The sequence below is a fragment of the Lactuca virosa genome, chromosome 5, assembly GCF_052849685.1.
Source record: "Lactuca virosa cultivar CGN04683 chromosome 5, Lactuca_virosa_CGN04683_v6, whole genome shotgun sequence".
In the NCBI taxonomy this organism is placed as follows: Eukaryota; Viridiplantae; Streptophyta; class Magnoliopsida; order Asterales; family Asteraceae; genus Lactuca; species Lactuca virosa.
Window position 1 is genome coordinate 3,979,113 of NC_136430.1, and position 20,302 is coordinate 3,999,414.

General features: G+C 43.1%; 1 pseudogene; it reads left to right on the plus strand.

Annotated features, from left to right (window-relative positions):
- Window positions 1–482: 482 nt before the first annotated feature.
- On the plus strand, window positions 483–19,985 carry LOC145116613 (uncharacterized; annotated as a pseudogene).
- Window positions 19,986–20,302: the final 317 nt, after the last annotated feature.

The following is a 20,302-nucleotide window of genomic DNA, read 5'->3' on the forward strand; positions in this document are numbered from 1 at the left end:
TTAAATCTTTACAATTTCTTTCTTAATATCTAATATTGTTTCATATGGGTCAATTAGGGTGGTGCTCAAGCAGTCAATGACGGTGATGAAGTGAATGAAGGTAATCAAGGTAATGCAGTGAATGAAGGTGATGAAGTGAATGAGGGTGATCAAGCAGTCAATGATGATGGAGGAGCAGTAAATGATGGTGGAGAAGCAGTCAATGAGATGCATGTGCAACAACACTATGATGAGGTGGAACTCACTCCTTTAGAGTTTGATGCATCAGGAAATGGAGAACCTAGTCAGGTTCATGTGCAACAACAGGAGGCTATAGAAACACCAATTGCAACCCTCTTGAAGAAAATAAAGAGGAAAAAATCTGAAAGGATTATCAAGTTGAAGTTGGGCAAGATAGTTGGTGATGTAGATGCACCTGGGAATTTAGAAGCTAAACCTCTTACTCTAGAATAAGTATAAGTGTTGGTTTATGTGATATTAACATGGTATGTAGTGTGAAATTATGTGTTTTGGTATACTGTTGTTGTTTTTATGAAACTACTATCAACTATGGTTGTTTGTATGAAACTATGTTCGTTTACGTGATGTGTATTTTGTATTAACTAAGTTGGTTGTTATTTTGAGCTTTTTGTTGTCACTACTAGAAAAACAGCCTTGTACGACGCACAATTTATGATACGCATCGATTTATGATACGCAAAAGTGTGTGACCTAAAAATAATGTCATCTCTCTATAAATTTTAAGGATTTAGGACGCGCATTTTTGCGTTCCCTTAAATTAGTGTCTAAACAAAAAAAAACACGGAGGGCGCCTATAATAAAATGTGTGTCGTCTGATGTCGCTTTATAAATTTTAATGGAAACGTGCGTTCCATCCTTTAATAGCTGGGGGGGAAATGAAATCCTAAAAAATTAAAAACCCTGCCTTCCTTTTTCTTCCTTTCCCTCTTGCCCTAATTATCAACGCTCCTTCCTTCCCCCTCCCGACATTAGACATTGACTGCCACCTACTTCTTCCATCGCACTTCGACCATCGTTACTTGCCATTCCCGGTCGTCGACATCGATCAAGGCAAGCACGCCACCATCCGACAACCTTCACTCTCTCCTTCTCCTTTTCTCTGTAACCCTAATCCGCCTCCACTACTACCGAATCTACCTCAACTCACCTCTGACCTCGGATCATGTCTTTCCGATCGCTGCTAATGAACCTATTCTTGTGTTTAATTTGGGAGCAAATTGTGATTTTGTACACCGGAAGCCTAGATGACAGGTCCGACGTGGCGGCGTCGCTTGTCTCGCTTGCGAGAGACAACGATCGGTATGGGAAGCTGATAATTGAAGAAGGCGGAGTCAATCCGTTGCTGAAATTGGTGAAAGAAGGGAAACCAGGAGGTCAGGAGAAAGCTGCGTTTGCAATCGGATTGCTAGATCGTGATCCTGAGAGCATTGAACATATGATTCACGCCGGTGTATGCTCGGTGTTTGTTAAAATTCTCAAAGAAGGTCCCATGAAAATGCAAGCAGTTGTCGCCTGGGCTGTATCGGAGCTCGTAGCTCATTATCCAAAATGTCAAGATCTCTTCGCACAACACAACATCGTTTGATTACTCGTTGGACATGTCGCATTTGAAACAGTTGAAGAACACAGTAAGTACGCAATCACTAGCAACAAACCCACCTCAATTCACGCTGTTATTTTAGCTAGCAACAATACAAACGGCAGCAGCAACAACAACAACTCCAATGGCGTTCTTCATCACAATCCTTCCAACAAATCTACAAACGAAGACGAAGACAAGATTCGAGTTCCACATCCTTCTGGTAACAACAATCAACCTTTCAAAATGCACAGTGTAGTTGCAACCACGATGGGAATGAAAGATGGCCAAAAACCTAGCAACCTAAACCCGAATCATAATCAAAAAACTGAAAACATTACAATCAAGAAGCAAAACATCCATCATAACTCGAGCCTTTCCCTTAGTTTACACAAAGGGAGAGAATCAGAAGACCCAGCAACAAAAGCTTACATGAAATCAATGGCTGCGAAAGCACTCTGGCATCTCGCCAAAGAAAACTCCACCATTTGCAGAAGCATAACTGAATCAAGAGCTCTACTCTGCTTCGCAGTCTTACTAGAAAAAGGCCCAGAAGAAGTCAGATACAATTCCGCCATGGCACTCATGGAAATCACAGGTGTAACAGAAGAAGATTCCGATTTAAGATGAGTTTCTTTCAAACCAAACGCACCCGCTTGCAAAGCTGTAATCGAACAACTCCTTCAAATCATCGAAAAAGCAGATTCAAATTCAAAACTACTTCTTCCATGCATCCAATCAATCGGTAACTTAGCAAGAGCATTTCGTGCAACCGAATCACGCATTATCCAACCCTTAGTTCAACTTCTTGAAGAACGTGAAGCTGAAATTTCAAAAGAAGCTACGATCGCACTTGCTAAATTCACCTGTAAAGAAAACTACCTTCATCTTGATCATTCAAAAGCAATTATTACAACTGGAGAAACACGACATTTGATTCAATTGGTGTATTTTGGTGAACAAATGGTTCAAATTCCTGCATTAGTTCTTCTTTGTTACATTGCTTTTCATGTTCCTGATAGTGAAGATTTAGCACAGGCTGAAGTGCTTACTGTTCTTGAATGGGCATCTGAACAGTCTCAATTGATTCAGATTGAAAGGGTGGAGAATCTTTTACAGGAATCTAAAGGTAGGTTGGAGCTCTTTCCATCAGTTCTGTTAAAGTTGATATCCCGTTTCCGGTTCCGGAAAGAAAACCAAATGTTGTTAGTGATTCTGATGTTCAGCTTGATGGTGATGATACAATTATGCTGAATGGTGAAGAGAGTACTTAAAATTTTGCTATTTCTGTTGCCATTCCGGTGAGAAAAGGTGTGTGGGGTGGAGCAATTCCTAAATTTTGCTATTTTTGTTGCCAATGATGGTCCTAATTCCTAATTCCTTATTATTTTGACCTTTATAGCCTTGTTTCTTTGTTTGTTTTTCACTTCTCACTGCTTTCTTTTGATGGGTTTTGAGCATTCTAACACTTCCTAAGTGTACATACAACCCTAATAACCTTGGATCTATGTTTGTCTAATAATCATGCAAAGTTGAATTCCAAGGTTATATTCCTATCTAGCATACACGGGGAACATTTTTAACTTGAATGAAAGATAGAATAACTTACCTTGTTGTTGATTATGATCCTTGAAACCTTGTGAGCCTAGCACCCCAAGTGTGATGCCTCAAATGCTTCACACAACACCAAATGCAAAGGAGTAAACTTTGAGAGAATCTTACACTTGCAAAATCGGCTCTAGCCCTCTTGTTTCTTATGTGTCGCCAATTTTGGTGGAGAATGGGTTTCTTATATAGTGTTGACACATCTAGGGTTACACCATGTAAACCCTAATGTGTCATGACTCTTCATTTCCATGACCCATGGGTTTGTAACTCCCATGGAGCATCCACGGAGCATCCTATGGGTGGAACCCAACTTGATAATCCATGGAGCCTCTTAGCCCACTATATAAGATATGGAAGATTTACATAATCTACCCATATATTTAATTAGTTATCTTTTGATCACTTAATTAATTCTAAATTAATTCTTGATCAAACTAATTAAATAATATTATTAATATATTAGAACTTATAATATATTAATAAACAATAAGTGTTATTTCTCTCATTTTAGTTTATCCAATTGCATGGTGCCATGCAACCCAAATGGACCATGCCGGGTCGGGTCAAGTACATACCAGAAATAGTTATGGACTTAGACACCTTATCCAACAGTCTCCCACTTGGATAAGTCTAATAACTATAACTGCAATACTTCAGGAACCGATCGGCAATCGTAGCTCTTTCAAGGTCTCTCGGAACTGAGAAGATGATGATACGCAATTTAAGATAAGTGATCATATAATCCTCTGTTCTAGATATCAGCCGGACAAATACATGGAACAATGTCTTACTTATTGTCCAGCAGTTTGTTTCCCGATTTCCGATTTGTTTGACAAAGAACTTAATTGAACACATCAACTTAGTTCTGACCGGGCCCGGTACATAGGTCAAAACAAAATCATTGAGGGGCCCAGATATCAGCTTCTAATCCAAGAAGGAACAGATAAAGTTCGACTCATGTGTTTGTTCTACCACTCATTGAATTATACACAAAAGCACGTTTTATAACATCGAGTTACCAATGCGTTAACGTACAATCAATGCATAACCAACTCATAAGTAACAAATCATATCTCTAGGTTTGAAGACTTATATTATATTACCGTCTCACGATCACTCGAGATAAATTCCATGAAGTGATTCCAGTGAGTGTGGGTTGAGTCCAATGCTCAGAACTTATGAGCACTCATGAGTGTTGTAGCCATGTCCAACAACTTAGACCTCTGCAACCAATCATGACAGTCTTGATTCATACCTACTTCCGACATATGACCGACTGTGGAGGTTCGAATAATATGATATACCAAACATAATTATTCTGGAAGTCAAAACATGCAAAAGAAATATAGTAAACGATCGATAAGAGATAGCAACACTTTACTCATAAATAAAACACCTTTTATTCATCATCTAATGTCAATTACACTTTACAAATTTCAAGGTTATCTAACTACTAAATCTAATATCATCCTTCAGCCCTATGCTCCGAGCATGCTGGAGATGCTTAACCCGAGTCAGTCCCTTCGTGAGGGGATCTGCTGGATTCTCATCCGATGATACCCTCTTTGCCACGAGGAGTCCTTCTTCTATTCGATGTCTGATGAAATGGTATTTTCTGTCGATGTGTCTGGATCTCCCGTGATCCCTTGGTTCCTTGGCTAAGGCAACTGAACTTTCACTATCACATAAAATTTCCATTGGCTCTTTAATAGCTGGTACAACTCCAAGGTCTCCAATGAAGTTCTTCAGCCATATCGCCTCCTTTGCTGCCTCACTAGCTGCTATATACTCTGATTCGCAAGTTGAATCAGCCACTGTCTCTTGCTTGGAACTCTTCCAAGAAATTGCTCCTCCATTTAAGGTAAAGACCCAGCCTGACTGAGAGCGGAAATTATCCTTATCAGTCTGAAAGCTAGCATCACTATACCCTACAACTCTCAAGTCTTCACTCCCACCGAGGGTAAGGACCCAGTCCTTAGTCCCCCGTAGGTACTTGAGGATATTCTTTACCGCAGTCCAGTGTGCCTTGCCAGGGTTCCCCTGATACCTGCTAACCATGCTCAAAGAAAAGGATACATCAGGTCGAGTACACGTCATAGCATACATGATCGATCCTACAGCCGAAGCATAAGGTATTCGACTCATTTTTGCTATCTCAGCCTCAGTACTAGGGCTTTGTGTCTTACTCAATCTGGCGTTACTCTGGATGGGTAACTCTCCTTTCTTGGAGTCCTGCATGCCGAATCTCTTCAGCACCTTATCCAAGTAGGTACTCTGACTAAGTCCAATTAGTCTTTTACTCCGGTCTCTCAAGATCCTTATCCCTAGAATATAGGCAGCTTCTCCTAGGTCCTTCATAGAGAAACACTTCCCAAGCCAGGACTTAACTTCCTGCAGAGTTGGGATGTCATTTCCTATGAGTAGTATGTCATCCACATACAATACCAAAAGCTAACTATACTCCCACTAGCCTTGACATATACACAAGATTCATCTTCACTCCTAGAAAAGCCAAATTCTTTGACTTTCTCATCGAAGCAAAGATTCCATCTGCGAGGTGCTTGTTTCAATCCATATATGGATTTTCAAGCTTACACACTCTATTAGGGTATTTTGTACTTACAAAACCCTCTGGCTGAACCATGTAAACATCCTCAACCAACTTTCCATTAAGGAAAGCGGTTTTGACATCCAATTGCCATATTTCATAATCATGAAATGCAGCAATGGCTAATAGAACCCTAATAGACTTAATCTTGGCCACTGGTGCAAAGGTCTCATCATAATCAACTCCCGGAGTTTGAGAATAACCCTTTGCAACCAGTCGTGCCTTATAAGTGTGTACATTACCATCCATGTCGGTCTTCTTCTTGAAGATCCATTTGCACCCTACTGTCTTACGACCTGGTACATTGTCAACCAAGTTCCAAACGTGATTGTCATACATGGATTGTATCTTGCTATCCATAGCCTCTTTCCATTTAGCAGACTTAGGGCCTGACATGGCTTCCGTGTAGCTGTTCGGCTCTTCCAGATTTATCAGTGTATTATCACTGATAAGGGTATCACCTTCTGTAGTAATATGGAAACCATAATAATGTTCAGGTGTATTCCTAACTCTGGTGGAACGCCTCAGAGGTATGGACTCTTCAGTCGGCTCAACAGGAGTTTCCTCCTCAGGTTGAGGGCTAGGGTTTGAGGTTCCTTCACCGCTTGACTCTTGAATTTCTTCAAGGTCAACTTGCCTCCCACTGTCTCCTTGGCTTATGAGTTCTCTCTCTCGAAAGACTCCTCTTCTTGCTACAAAGATCACATTGTCACTGGGTCTGTAGAAGATATAACCAAAAGATTTATGTGGGTAGCCGATGAAAATACACCTCTCACTTCGAGGTTCGAGCTTGTCGTGAGTCTCGCGTCTCACGAAAGCCTCACAACCCCAAACCTTGATGTGGTCTAGATTTGGAACTTTTCCAGTCCACATCTCGTGAGGTGTTTTGGCAACCTTATTTGTAGGGACTAGATTAAGGATATGGGCGGCAGTCTCTAAGGCATACCCCCAAAATGAGATTGGTAGCGAAACTCGACTCATCATGGAACGAACCATGTCCAACAAGGTTCGATTGCGCCTCTCAGCTACACCATTCAACTGTGGTGTTCTGGGAGGTGTCAATTGTGAGACTATCCCACATTCCTTAAGATAGTCAAGGAACTCTGAACTAAGATACTCACCACCTCGATCGGATCGAAGCATCTTAATGTTCCTGCCCAATTGATTCTCGACTTCCTATTTAAACTCTTTAAACCTCTCAAAAGTCTCTGACTTATGCTTGATTAAGTAGACATATCCATATCTACTGTAATCATCAGTAAAAGTCAAATAATAACGATTAGCATCCCTTGTGGCATGTTTGAAGGGCCCACACACATCCGTGTGTATAAGATCCAACAAACCTTCACCCCTCTCACAAGAACCTATGAAGGGTGACTTTGTCATTTTTCCAAGTAAGCATGATTCGCAACTATCATCTGACTTTAGGTCAAATGACTCCAATACTCCATCCTTTTGGAGTTGGCCTATGCGTTTCTTGCTTATATGTCCAAGACGACAATGCCATAATGATGCTTTATCCAAGTTATTATCATTAACAGAATCAATACACAATACATTATTTCCTAAGTTATCAACCACAGATACAGTTTCATACACACCATCACAAGGTAATGCTTTAAAATAAAGAACATTATTAAAGAAAGCATTAATCGAACCAACTTCGTTATCAAATGAAAAGGTGAAACCTTGTTTATACAATGCATGAAAGGAAATAACATTTCTTGCCATTTCTGGCGAATAACAACATTTATTCAAGTCTAATGTAAACCCACTATCTAGTAACAAGGAATAAACTCCAATCTTGGTGACAGGTGAAACTTTCCTATTCGCCATGATGAGGTTTATCTTTCCATGCTCCAAATCCTCACTTCTTCTTAGTCCCTGCAGATCAGAACATATGTGAATTCCACAACCTGTATCAAGGACCCAAGACTTAGAATGAGGTGAGTTATTAGGCAATATAGTGTATATACCTGCATGGTTGGGTTTTACTTTCCCATCCTTAAGATCTTGCTGGTATTTAGGGCAGTTTCGCTTCCAATGCGACTTTTCATGGCAATAGAAACATTCGGCCTCATTAGGGTTAGCAGAAGGAGTGACAAAACCTTTCTTGGTTTTGCTTGAAGAGGAGCCTTCAAGGGTTTTACCCTTGGTACCCTTAGAAGGGTTCTTTCTCTTCTTACCTTTGCCATGCCCGATTGCCAAGACATTAGCCGCAGTAGGAGTAGGAGGAGTAGTAACACCCGACTTACCCTTAAGACTACTTTCTGCAGTCTTTAAGAGTCCTTGAAGTTTACTAAGTGTAACTTCTTCCTTATTCATGTGGTATGTCATTCTAAATTGATCATAACATGAAGGTAAGGAGTGCAAAATGATATCTATTGCTAACTCCTCAGGAAAGTCAACATTAGTTTCTTCAAGCGATCCACATACCTTTGCATTTTCTGCATGTGGCTCGTGACGGATTCCCCGTCCTTTATCATGGTTGTTATGATAGAGCATATGATTTCATACCTCTCTTGTCGTGCACTTTGATGGTATCTTTCCATCAGATCTTGGTGCATTTCAAAAGGGTAGAAGTCCTCATAGGACTTTTGGAGTTCCGCTGTCATGGTGGCCAACATGATGCATGCCACTTTTGTAGCATCCCTTTCATGTGCCCGGAAGTCAACGATCTCCTGGGGAGTTGCAGTGGTCTCATCAATCTCCTTAAGCTCCTTGTCAAGGACATATTCTTTGTCCTCGTAGCGGGTAATCATCCTGATGTTTCTGATCCATTCATTGAAGTTGGATCCATCAAAAGTGACTTTCCCACACAAGTTCATAAGGGTAAAGGAGCCATTAGGATTAGAGCCAGAAGCAGCATTTTTTGAAGACATCTGAAAGAAGAGAACAAGATTAGTTTAGATATTAAGAGAGTCCTTAATAAAACACCCAAATGTAATATTAAGGATAGAATCCAATCACAATATATTATAACTTAGAAGAGGTATGCCGTAATCCAAGCTATAACATATTTGAAAGGTAGGTGAATGACGATTCACCAATTTCCACCATGAAAAACGAAATATAAGTATTAGGTTTTTAATTGGTTCTTAGAAATTCCTAGATTCTTTTGAGATTCAATGAACTTTTCAAAGGCATGTTTCAATCTCGAGTGTGCCCTCCAAGTTTTGTGACTGGGATACCGAGGATCACAAAACGAGGTGTGAAGTAACCATGCAAATCACTTGGTACCCTCAAGGTTTATCACTCAATCGATGTGCCGGTAAACCACACACGCTCCACCGATGCTATGGTAAACCTTAAGTCACCCTTTACCTACCTTGTTAAGTCCAAGTTAGTGTGCCGGTTAACCACACACGCTCCACCAATGACTTAAACAAAGTGTAAAGTGTAATTTCATGGATTAGCACCTTATTCACATTTTCCTAAAGTAACTAAGATTGGGAATTTAATAAAAGCATTTAGTTACTTTATAATATTCATCATACTTTTAATGAGAATTTATAAGTCCTTGTCTTACCCGTTCGGCTAACGACCCTCCACCGATCAAGGAAGCGGTGGATGAGAGTGGACACCCATTAAGTTGCCATTTTATAGGCAACAACCTTATACCCCCCTTATAGACCGGCTTCGTGAATGAGGCGTACTAGCGGTAAGACGACTTGACGTTATACATATATATATTAGTAACTTATAATATTATAAAGTATAAGGGTTGAATTTTAACTTTTAAAATTCTAAGGGTTGGAACTAAAGTTTTAATCAAGACTTTACATGTTCCAAAACTTGAGGGCAAGTTTTATAAACTTCCAAAACTTTTCATTTCTTATAACTTATGAATTAATTGAGTAATAAAAATGAAGACTCTTCATTTTTATAACTCTTGTGTTCTTTTAATGGCTTTAATAAAAGTGAGACTTTTGGTTTTCCATAACTTGAGGACAAGTTATGGACTCCATTAAAACACATTATGATCATGAATTAAACTACCATGAAGGTTACAAACAATTCCTATGATCATCTAATCTTCATAAGTTCAAGACCATGAATATGAACACTTTCAAGAATAAAAAAATTACACTTAAAAAAAGTTGTAATTTTAATAATTGCCATTGTAAATGGATTAGCATAAACATTACACCATCTAAAACAAGCTTTAAAACATCAAAACAGTTTAGGGTAATGTTTCTAGTCCATTTCCAGCAACAAATGTGCAAACTTTCATACGAGCAGAAAACAGAAAAACGATTTTTTTCCAAGCTGTTTGCACACAAAAAAAAAACAACAAACAAACCTAGGCTCTGATACCACTGATGGGTTTTGAGCATTCTAACACTTCCTAAGTGTACATACAACCCTAATAACCTTGGATCTATGTTTGTCTAATAATCATGCAAAGTTGAATTCCAAGGTTATATTCCTATCTAGCATACATGGGGAACATTTTTAACTTGAATGAAAGATAGAATAACTTACCTTGTTGTTGATTATGATCCTTGAAACCTTGTGAGCCTAGCACCCCAAGTGTGATGCCTCAAATGCTTCACACAACACCAAATGCAAAGGAGTAAACTTTGAGAGAATCTTACACTTGCAAAATCGGCTCTAGCCCTCTTGTTTCTTATGTGTCGCCAATTTTGGTGGAGAATGGGTTTCTTATATAGTGTTGACACATCTAGGGTTACACCATGTAACTCCTAATGTGTCATGACTCTTCATTTCCATGACCCATGGGTTTGTAACTCCCATGGAGCATCCATGGAGCATCCTATGGGTGGAACCCAACTTGATAATCCATGGAGCCTCTTAGCCCACTATATAAGATATGGAAGATTTACATAATCTACCCATATATTTAATTAGTTATCTTTTGATCACTTAATTAATTCTAAATTAATTCTTGATCAAACTAATTAAATAATATTATTAATATATTAGAACTTATAATATATTAATAAACCATAAGTGTTATTTCTCTCATTTTAGTTTATCTAATTGCATGGTGCCATGCAACCCAAATGGACCATGCCGGGTCGGGTCAAGTACATACCAGAAATAGTTATGGACTTAGACACCTTATCCAACATCTTTAAACTTTTTGGTCATCATTAGATATTACACATCCCACCCCGGATCTTACAGGTTACATTACTGAGGGACAGATATACATTGACCGACAGCTCCATAATAGACAGGTCAGATTTTGTAACATCGAGATTCCCAGGTATTTTATTTTAATCATTGATTTTGAGTTAAAGGGAGGGACTCGACGAGTTGACGCCTAGACTCGTTGAGTAGGGTCGTGATTCGCTGACTGGATTAATGAATAGACTCGACGAGTCGGCTAGGTGACTCGACGAGTCGGCTAGGTGACTCGACGAGTCGGCTAGGTGACTCGACGAGTCTGTGCTGGTGACAAAAACCCTAAATCTTTGGGCATGTGCCTCTATTTAAAGGTCCTTATGGCCTTCATTTGCGGCTACTTACTCCCCTGAGAAACCCTAGAGAGCGAAGAGAGCTTAGAGAGCAAGGGAAAGGCTAATTCATCATCCTTTTGGTGTAATCTTGCAAGAAGGAGTGGGAAAGTCCAAGCTAGATCGATTGTGGAGATTGGATCTGTGTTGTTCAGACTAAGACTCGCTTCTGGAGGTACAAATCCTTTCCCATTTCGTGTATTTGATATATTTCTTGAATCTAGGGTTCCTTGCATCTTTTTGAGTTGGATCTTGAAGCATGTGATGTCCGAAAGTGGTGTAGATGTTAGATCTGGACCGTGAGAGGTCCAAAAAGCCCCAACCTTCCAGCTTTATGCTGTTTCATGAGAGTTTTGAGAGTAGGTTATCATTTTAAGGGATATTTCTCCATTCATGGCTTTGTATGTGTTGCATGAACATAAAGTTTGAACCTTTACGTGACTTTTGAGTACTAGAAGGTTAGATCTACTAGTTGGAGAAGCAGATCTGATCTCAGAAGGTCGTTTGAGTGTTGACATGGAAGGGACTCGCTGAGTCCATAAGGGGACTCGACGAGTCGAGTCGGGTTACCCCGCGACTCATGACCAGTGGTAACTCGTCGAGTGGAAGGTTCGCTCGACGAGTCGAGTGAGGTTTAGAAAGACCCAGAGGACACGCTTGGACTCGCCGAGTCACCTATGTGCACTCGACGAGTCTGGTCAAAGTTGACCGTTGACTTTCGTTGACTTTTAGAGCCTAGTCAATGTTTGGACTATTGAGCCATTGGAGGGGTAAAATGGTCTTTTACCCTCTTGAGAGAACTTAGAGAGGGAATAATCTAGCTTTTGAGAGTCGTATTAATTAGAGTAATTATTTTATGTGATTAGGCGGAGGCTAGATCGGTATTTCCGAGTTCGAGATTTACCGAGTTACCCGAGGTGAGTCTTCTCACTATACTTTACCTTGAGTGGTAAGTAGAGTTATGTGACAGAGTATCTTGTATGCTATGTATGTGATGTGTTGAACTGCATTATTTCTATGTGATTTATGATGTGTTTATTCTAGAGTTTACAGAGTTAGGACCGGAAGGTCCACATAGTTAGGACCAGAGGGTCCACAGAGTTAGGGCCAGTGGGCCCACAGAGTTATAGCCTCGAGTGGCTAATATGTGTTATATGTGGTATTTTGGGGAACTCACTAAGCATTTATGCTTACAGTGTTTTGTGTTATGTGTTTCAGGTACCAGTGAGGATCACGGGAAGGCGTCGGCATGATCAGTACACACTTGTGGAGTTTTTATGTATTGTGATCTTGGGGTGAATTTTATGGATTGATATGTGATACATGGAGATTGATAATATTTATGAATGAAATTTTATTTTTTTTAAAAGTGAAAAATTGTTTTGGAAATTACGATGTTACAAGTTGGTATCAGAGCCTTGGTTTGAGGGATTCGGATGCACCTTCGGGCGCATTTGAACTCAAACTAAGGATTTGAGAAACTTTTCGAAATAAAACAAAATTTTTCTAAAGGAATAAAAGGTTTTGAAAAAGATCAGAGCAGAGCAGTGTGTACGATCAGCCAGCGCCCGAACGGTGATTTCCCAAAATACTCTTATATTATGTGTTATGAGATATGACATGATATGCTATGCATGCTAGAGTAGGCTAGGTATTCTTATTAGGACTAGAGTGGCCTGATTCGTGATGCCTTAGCCTAGGGGTTTTGCTGCTGGGAGATGCTTGAGAGTGAGTAGATAGCAGCGAGGAGCTTATGAGAGGTCTGCTAGAGAGAAGCCTATGCATAGTGAGAGTAGAGTACTTGGGATTTGGGATCCTTGGAGGAGGACTTGGGGTGAATACTGATGCGGTGTGGAGGGTAGTATTGGGCCCGTACTACTGAAGACATCAGATCAGTGCGCAGTCCAAGTAGGAATCCTTAGGGTACTGAAGAGCAAGTAGGGTTGAGTTATCGAGTGCGAGTATGCTCGAGCGGGTCTCTGATATTTTTATGTTGTATTTCAGAGAGACATCATGGTTGGGACACGCCACAGACCAGAGACCAACAGTGTAAGTGACGAGGAGCTTCGTCAGATGATCCACGAGGAGGTGGCTGCGGCTATCCGCGCAGAGATCCCAGAGATGTTTGGGTCTATTAAGACCACGTTGATTGAGACCTTTGATGAGAGATACGCAGCGGTTACTGAGGCTGCAGCCACTGCAGCTACCGCAGCTGTTGCTGCTGCTAGACCTCAGGGTGGTGATTCGTTGCTGTTCCGGGAGTTCAGTAACACGAAGCCACCAGAGTTTGATGGGACGCAAGATCCGATTGCTGCGATGAGATGGGTTTCTGACATTGAGGGATGCTTCTATACGTGTTCATGTCTGGAGCATCTGAGAGTTCGGTTCGCGCTGAACCAGCTTCGCTTGGGAGCGAAGGACTGGTGGAAGTTTGTGACAGCACACTATTCTTCTGCAGAGCTTGCCGTGGTGACCTGGGAGAGGTTCACCGCTATGTTCCGTGATGAGTACGTTCCCCTGGTGGAAAGGGAACGGTTGGCCCAGGAGTTCTTGACCCTCAAGCAGGGTACTGAGTCTGTTACTGTGATCACCAGGATGTTCCATGAGAGGGCGATGTTCTGCCCTGAGCACGTGTCTTCCGAGCAGGCACGCATGAGTCGGTATCTGAGCATTTTGAGGAGAGACATCCGCGAGTTCATGGCGAACTCGTCGTACCGGACATTTGCCGAGCTTCAGGCGAATGCTCGGAAGAGGGAGATAGAGCTTGAGACTCAGGCTAGGGAGGAGGCGGAGTCTCAGGGGAGGGATCGGCGACCGGCATAGTCCCAGCCGGCAGCCAAGCGGGCCAAGCCCGCCGATTCGAGATCAGGGAACCAGAAGGGCCGCACTTGTGGCAAGTGCGGCAAGGGTCATGAGGGGATCTGTAGAGCAGGGTCTTGCTACAAGTATGGCAAGGAGGGGCACATGGCCAAGGATTGCCCCAAGGGGTTTGCAGTCTGTTTCCACTGCAACCAGACCGGACACCGGAAGGCCGAGTGTCCGCAACTGCAGGGGTCAGCACAGGGAGCATCGCAGGGATCTGCCCCTACTACTGTACGAGCTACCGAGAGTCAGCGGGTGAAGGCCGAGGCACCGAAGGCACGAGGGAGAGCCTTCCAGTTGACAGCGGAGGAGGTCCGCGCAGCGCCCGATGACGTGGCTGGTATGTATTCTTTCATGTATTTATTTTGAGTTTGAGATATTGTGCTTATATTATGATATGCGTAGGTACTTTTCTTGTGAGTTCTGTACCTGCCTTGGTGTTATTTGACTCGGGTGCAAGTCGATCTTTTGTATCATTAGCCTTTAGTCAGCACATCAGTATCCGTCGAGAGGCGTTGAGTCGACCTCTGCGAGTTTCCATAGCTGACGAGAGAGCGGTGTATGCCACTGATGTGATTCGAGGATGTGTACTCGAGATCTTCGGCATTGAGTTTCCGATTGATTTGGTCCCGATTGCGATGAGAGATGTCTGTGTCATCGTGGGCATGGACTGGTTGAGCAGATTTGGAGCGGTTATCGACTGCGAACGACAGTTGGTGACCATACGAGACCCTAGTGGGGGAGTTCTTACGGTGTACGGCGAGGGTACCCGTTCTGGGTCAGCATTTTGTTCGGCCGCTAGAGCGAGGTAGAGCCTACAGCAGGGCTGTAGTGGGTTTGTGGCTTATGTGATGGATACGAGGTTTGATGCGGAGAGGCCGAGATCGGTCGATGAGGTTCCGATAGTGCGTGAGATCCCGGATATTTTCCCCGAGGAGTTGTCGGGTGTGCCTCCCGAGAGGCAGGTAGAGTTCTGTATCGATTTGGTTCCGGGGGCAGCGCCTATCGCCAAGGCGCCTTATCGCCTTGCGCCACAAGAGATGCAGGAGTTATCCTCACAGCTGCAGGAGCTTCTGGGGAAGGGGTTTATTCGGCTGAGTAGCTCGCCGTGGGGAGCGCCGATCCTTTTTGTCAAGAAAAAGGATGGTTCACACCGGATGTGCATTGATTACCGGGAGTTGAACAAGCTAACGGTCAAGAACCGTTACCCCTTACCGAGGATCGACAATTTGTTCGATCAGTTGCAGGGAGCGTCTTGGTTCTCCAAGATTGATCTGAGGTCTGGATATCATCAGATGAGAGTGCGTGATGAGGATATCCAGAAGACAGCGTTCAGGACTCGTTATGGGCATTACGAGTTCGTGGTGATGCCTTTCGGGCTCACCAATGCACCGGCGGCGTTCATGGATCTCATGAACAGGGTGTGCAGGCCGATGTTGGATCGTTCGGTGATCGTGTTCATTGATGATATATTGGTGTATTCGAGATCCAGAGAGCAGCATGAGGAGCATTTGAGGGAGATCCTCAGAGTTCTGAGATCGGAGAGGCTTTACGCCAAATTCTCCAAGTGTGATTTCTGGTTACAAGAGGTCCAGTTCCTAGGACACCTCGTCAACCAGAATGGGATATTGGTCGATCCGGCCAAGATTGAGGCTGTGATGAGTTGGGAGGTGCTGAGATCCCCTTCATAGATCAGGAGTTTTCTGGGGTTGGCCGGCTGTTATCGGAGAATTATCAAGGATTTCTCCAAGATTGTCGTGCCTCTCACCAAGTTGACCCGGAAGGGCGTTGCTTTTTCATGGGGTCCGGAGCAGCAGACCTCGTTCGAGACTCTTCGCCAGAGGTTGTGCGAAGCCCCGGTGTTATCCCTTCTAGAGGGAATGGAGGATTTTGTGGTGTACTGCGACGCATCGATATCGGGGTTAGGTGCGGTACTTATGCAGAAGGGGCATGTGATAGCGTATGCATCGAGGCAGCTGAAGCCTCATGAGACGAGGTATCCCACCCACGATCTGGAGTTGGGGGCAGTGGTGTTCGCCCTCAAGATCTGGTGTCACTATCTGTATGGGGTTCGGTGTACCATATACACGGACCACAAGAGTTTGAAGTATTTTATGGATCAGCCCAACATGAATATGCGCCAGAGGAGATGGTTAGATGTGGTAAAGGATTACGATTGTGAGATCCTGTACCACCTGGACAAAGCTAATGTTGTAGCTGACGCTCTAAGCCGTAGGGCAGAGAGTGCCCCGATTCGAGATATTTGTATGCGATTGATGGTGATGACTCCGGTGTTGGACACCATTCGGGAGGCCCAGGCAGAGGCCGTGATACTAGAGAACCGCAAGAGGGAGCAAGTGATCGGGCAGGTGTCTGAGTTCGTTACCGATGGCCGAGGGTTGATGACCTTTCAAGGTCGGATTTGGGTGCCGTATACAGGCGGGGCACGTACTATTCTGATGGAAGAGGCGCACAGATCGAGGTTCTCGATCCATCCCGGGGCCACTAAGATGTATTTGGACCTGAAGAGCGAGTATTGGTGGCCCTGTATGAAGAGGGATGTCGCGTGGTTTGTGGAGAGGTGCTTGACATGTGGCAAGGTTAAGGCCGAGCGCCAGCGTCCGCATGGAAAGTTACAGCCACTTGAGATTCCCCAGTGGATGTGGGAACAGATTTCTATGGATTTTATCACCAAATTGCCGAGGACCGCGAGGGGCGTTGATGCAATTTGGGTGATCGTTGACCGGCTGACGAAGAGCGCTCACTTCCTTGCTATCAGTGAGATCTCTTCCGCAGACAGGCTGGCCGAGTTGTATGTGAGAGAGGTGGTGTCGCATCATGGAGTACCGATCTCGATTGTGTCAGATCGAGATGTACGTTTCACTTCCAGGTTCTGGAAGAAGTTCCATGAGGAGTTGGGTACGAGGCTGCATTTCAGTACCGCATACCACCCACAGACAGACGGGCAGAGTGAGCGGACGATTCAGACACTCGAGGATATGCTTCGAGCATGTGTGTTAGACTTCGGAGGAAGTTGGGACACGTACTTCCCGTTGGCTGAGTTTTCCTATAACAACAGCCACCATTCGAGTATCGGTATGCCTCCCTTCGAGTTGTTGTATGGGAGGAGATGTCGGACTCCCATTTGTTGGGGAGAGGTAGGGCAGCGAGTGATGGGTAGCACCGAGATAGTGCTTCAGACGACAGAGTAGCTGCAGCAGGTCAGACAGAGATTGTTGACAGCTCAGAGTCGCCAGAAGAGTTATGCGGATAGGTGACAATCTGAGCTCGAGTTCCAGGTGGGAGACTTCGTTCTCCTGAAGGTATCTCCTTGGAAAGGAGTGATCCGATTCAGGAAGAGGGGCAAGCTAGGACCCCGGTACATTGGTCCGTTCTGGGTGACCGCGAGGGTGGGCAGTGTAGCGTATCGTTTGGAGCTACCTGTGGAGTTGAGCCAGATACATGATACCTTCCACGTGTCTCAGTTGAGGAAGTGTATAGCCGATGAGTCGGCGGTGGTGCCGCTGGAGGATATTCAGGTGGATGCGAGCCTGAATTATGTTGAGAGACCGATCGCGATCCGGGATCGAAAGGTCAAGGTTCTGAGGAACAAGGAGGTGCCCCTGGTTCAGGTCCAGTGGCAACATCGGAGAGGGTCCGAGCTGACTTGGGAGCCGGAGTTGGAGATGCAGGAGCAGCATCCAGAGTTGTTTGCAGAGTAAGACTTCGAGGGCGAAGTCTGATTCTAGTGAGGGAGAATTGTAACATCCGGATTCCCAGGTATTTTATTTTAATCATTGATTTTGAGTTAAAGGGAGGGACTCGACGAGTTGACGCCTAGACTCGTCGAGTAGGGTCGCGATTCGCTGACTGGATTAATAAATGGACTCGACGAGTCGGCTAGGTGACTCGACGAGTCTGTGCTAGTGACAAAAACCCTAAATCTTTGGGCCTGTGCCCTTTTTAAAGGTCCTTATGGCCTTCATTTGCTGCCACTTACTCCCCTGAGAAACCCTAGAGAGCGAAGAGAGCTTAGAGAGCAAGGGAAAGGCTAATTCTTCATCCTTTTGGTGTAATCTTGCAAGAAGTAGTGGGAAAGTCCAAGCTAGATCGATTGTGGAGCTTAGATCTGTGTTGTTCAGACTAAGACTCGCTTCTAGAGGTACAAATCCTTTCCCATTTCATGTATTTGATATATTTCTTGAATCTAGGGTTCCTTGCATCTTTTTGAGTTGGATCTTGAAGCATGTGATGTCCCAAAGTGGTGTAGATGTTAGATCTGGACCGTGAGAGGTCCAAAAAGTCCCAACCTTCCAGCTTTATGCTGTTTCATGAGAGTTTTGAGAGTAGGTTATCATTTTAAGGGATATTTCTCCATTCATGGCTTTGTATGTGTTGCATGAACGTAAAGTTTGAACCTTTACGTGACTTTTGAGTGCTAGAAGGTTAGATCTACTAGTTGGAGAAGCAGATCTGACCTCAGAAGGTCGTTTGAGTGTTGACATGGAAGGGACTCGCCGAGTCCATAAGGGGACTCGACGAGTCGAGTCGGGTTACCCCGCGACTCATGACCAGTGGTAACTCGTCGAGTGGAAGGTTCGCTCGACGAGTCGAGTGAGGTTTAGAAAGACCCAGAGGACACGCTTGGACTCGCCGAGTCACCTATGTGCACTCGACGAGTCTGGTCAAAGTTGACCGTTGACTTTCGTTGACTTTTAGAGCCTAGTCAATGTTTGGACTATTGAGCCATTGGAGGGGTAAAATGGTCTTTTACCCTCTTGAGAGAACTTAGAGAGGGAATAATCTAGCCTTTGAGAGTCGTATTAATTAGAGTAATTATTTTATGTGATTAGGCGGAGGCTAGATCAGTATTTCCGAGTTCGAGATTTACCGAGTTACCCGAGGTGAGTCTTCTCACTATACTTTACCTTGAGTGGTAAGTAGAGTTATGTGACAGAGTATCTTGTATGCTATGTATGTGATGTGTTGCACTGCATTATTTCTATGTGATTTATGCTGTGTTTATTCCAGAGTTTACAGAGTTAGGACCGGAAGGTCCACAGAGTTAGGACCAGAGGGTCCATAGAGTTAGGGCCAGTGGGCCCACAGAGTTATAGCCTCGAGTGGCTAATATGTGTTATATGTGGTATTTTGGGGAACTCACTAAGCATTTATGTTTACAGTGTTTTGTGTTATGTGTTTCAGGTACCAGTGAGGATCGCGGGAAGGCGCCGGCATGATCAGTACACACTTGTGGAGTTTTTATGTATTGTGATCTTGGGGTGAATTTTATGGATTGATATGTGATACATGGAGATTGATAATATTTATGAATGAAATTTTATTTTTTTTAAAAGTGAAAAATTGTTTTGGAATTTACGATGTTACAGATTCTAAACTTAACTTTTTGTTCCTGCACTTGCTTTTTAAGATTAAAATTTACTTGTTTGTAACTTGTATGATGAAAATCTATAGATTTACCCACCTATCAATGTGGTTCCATCCCTGTCTCGATTGATGAAGGCAAGGTTAAAGTTTTTCTTCATATATGATGCTATGTTCTTAATTAAGAATTTAATTTATAGTATACAAGAGGATTCTATTAAATCAAGTTCATTCTTTCCAACGAGCTCCTGCCCTTAACCAGCTTAACCCCAATCTGCAAAATCCCGGTCAGCAATTCAGACAGCGTTCTGCTAGTGGGTCCCGTTCTTCCCCACCACCTAAAGAATCCGCAGAAATGGAATCTCTTACAGAATCTAATGATAATTCTAAAACAACATTGGTTGGAAATGGAAATGGAAAAGGAAAAGGCAGTCTTTAGACAACGGGTATGAGCTCATTTTCTTATCATGGTGATCAGAATTTCCCTGCTGCTCCAACGTTTTTGCAAGGTAAACCCAAGGGCTATTTGGTCATTAAAAAATGTTAAATTTTTATGGTGTCTAATATGTTATTAAATTTCCAGTTATGCAATTTGCGGGGCAGCATCCTGGTGGCCTTGGAGTTCCTGCTGTTGACATGGCATTCCCTGGCTATGTTACTCACCCCAATGGAATGGGGAATTCAGAAATGACATGGTACTTTAAATATATATAAATAAATAAATATTTAAGATAATAATAGTTTGGTGAATAAATG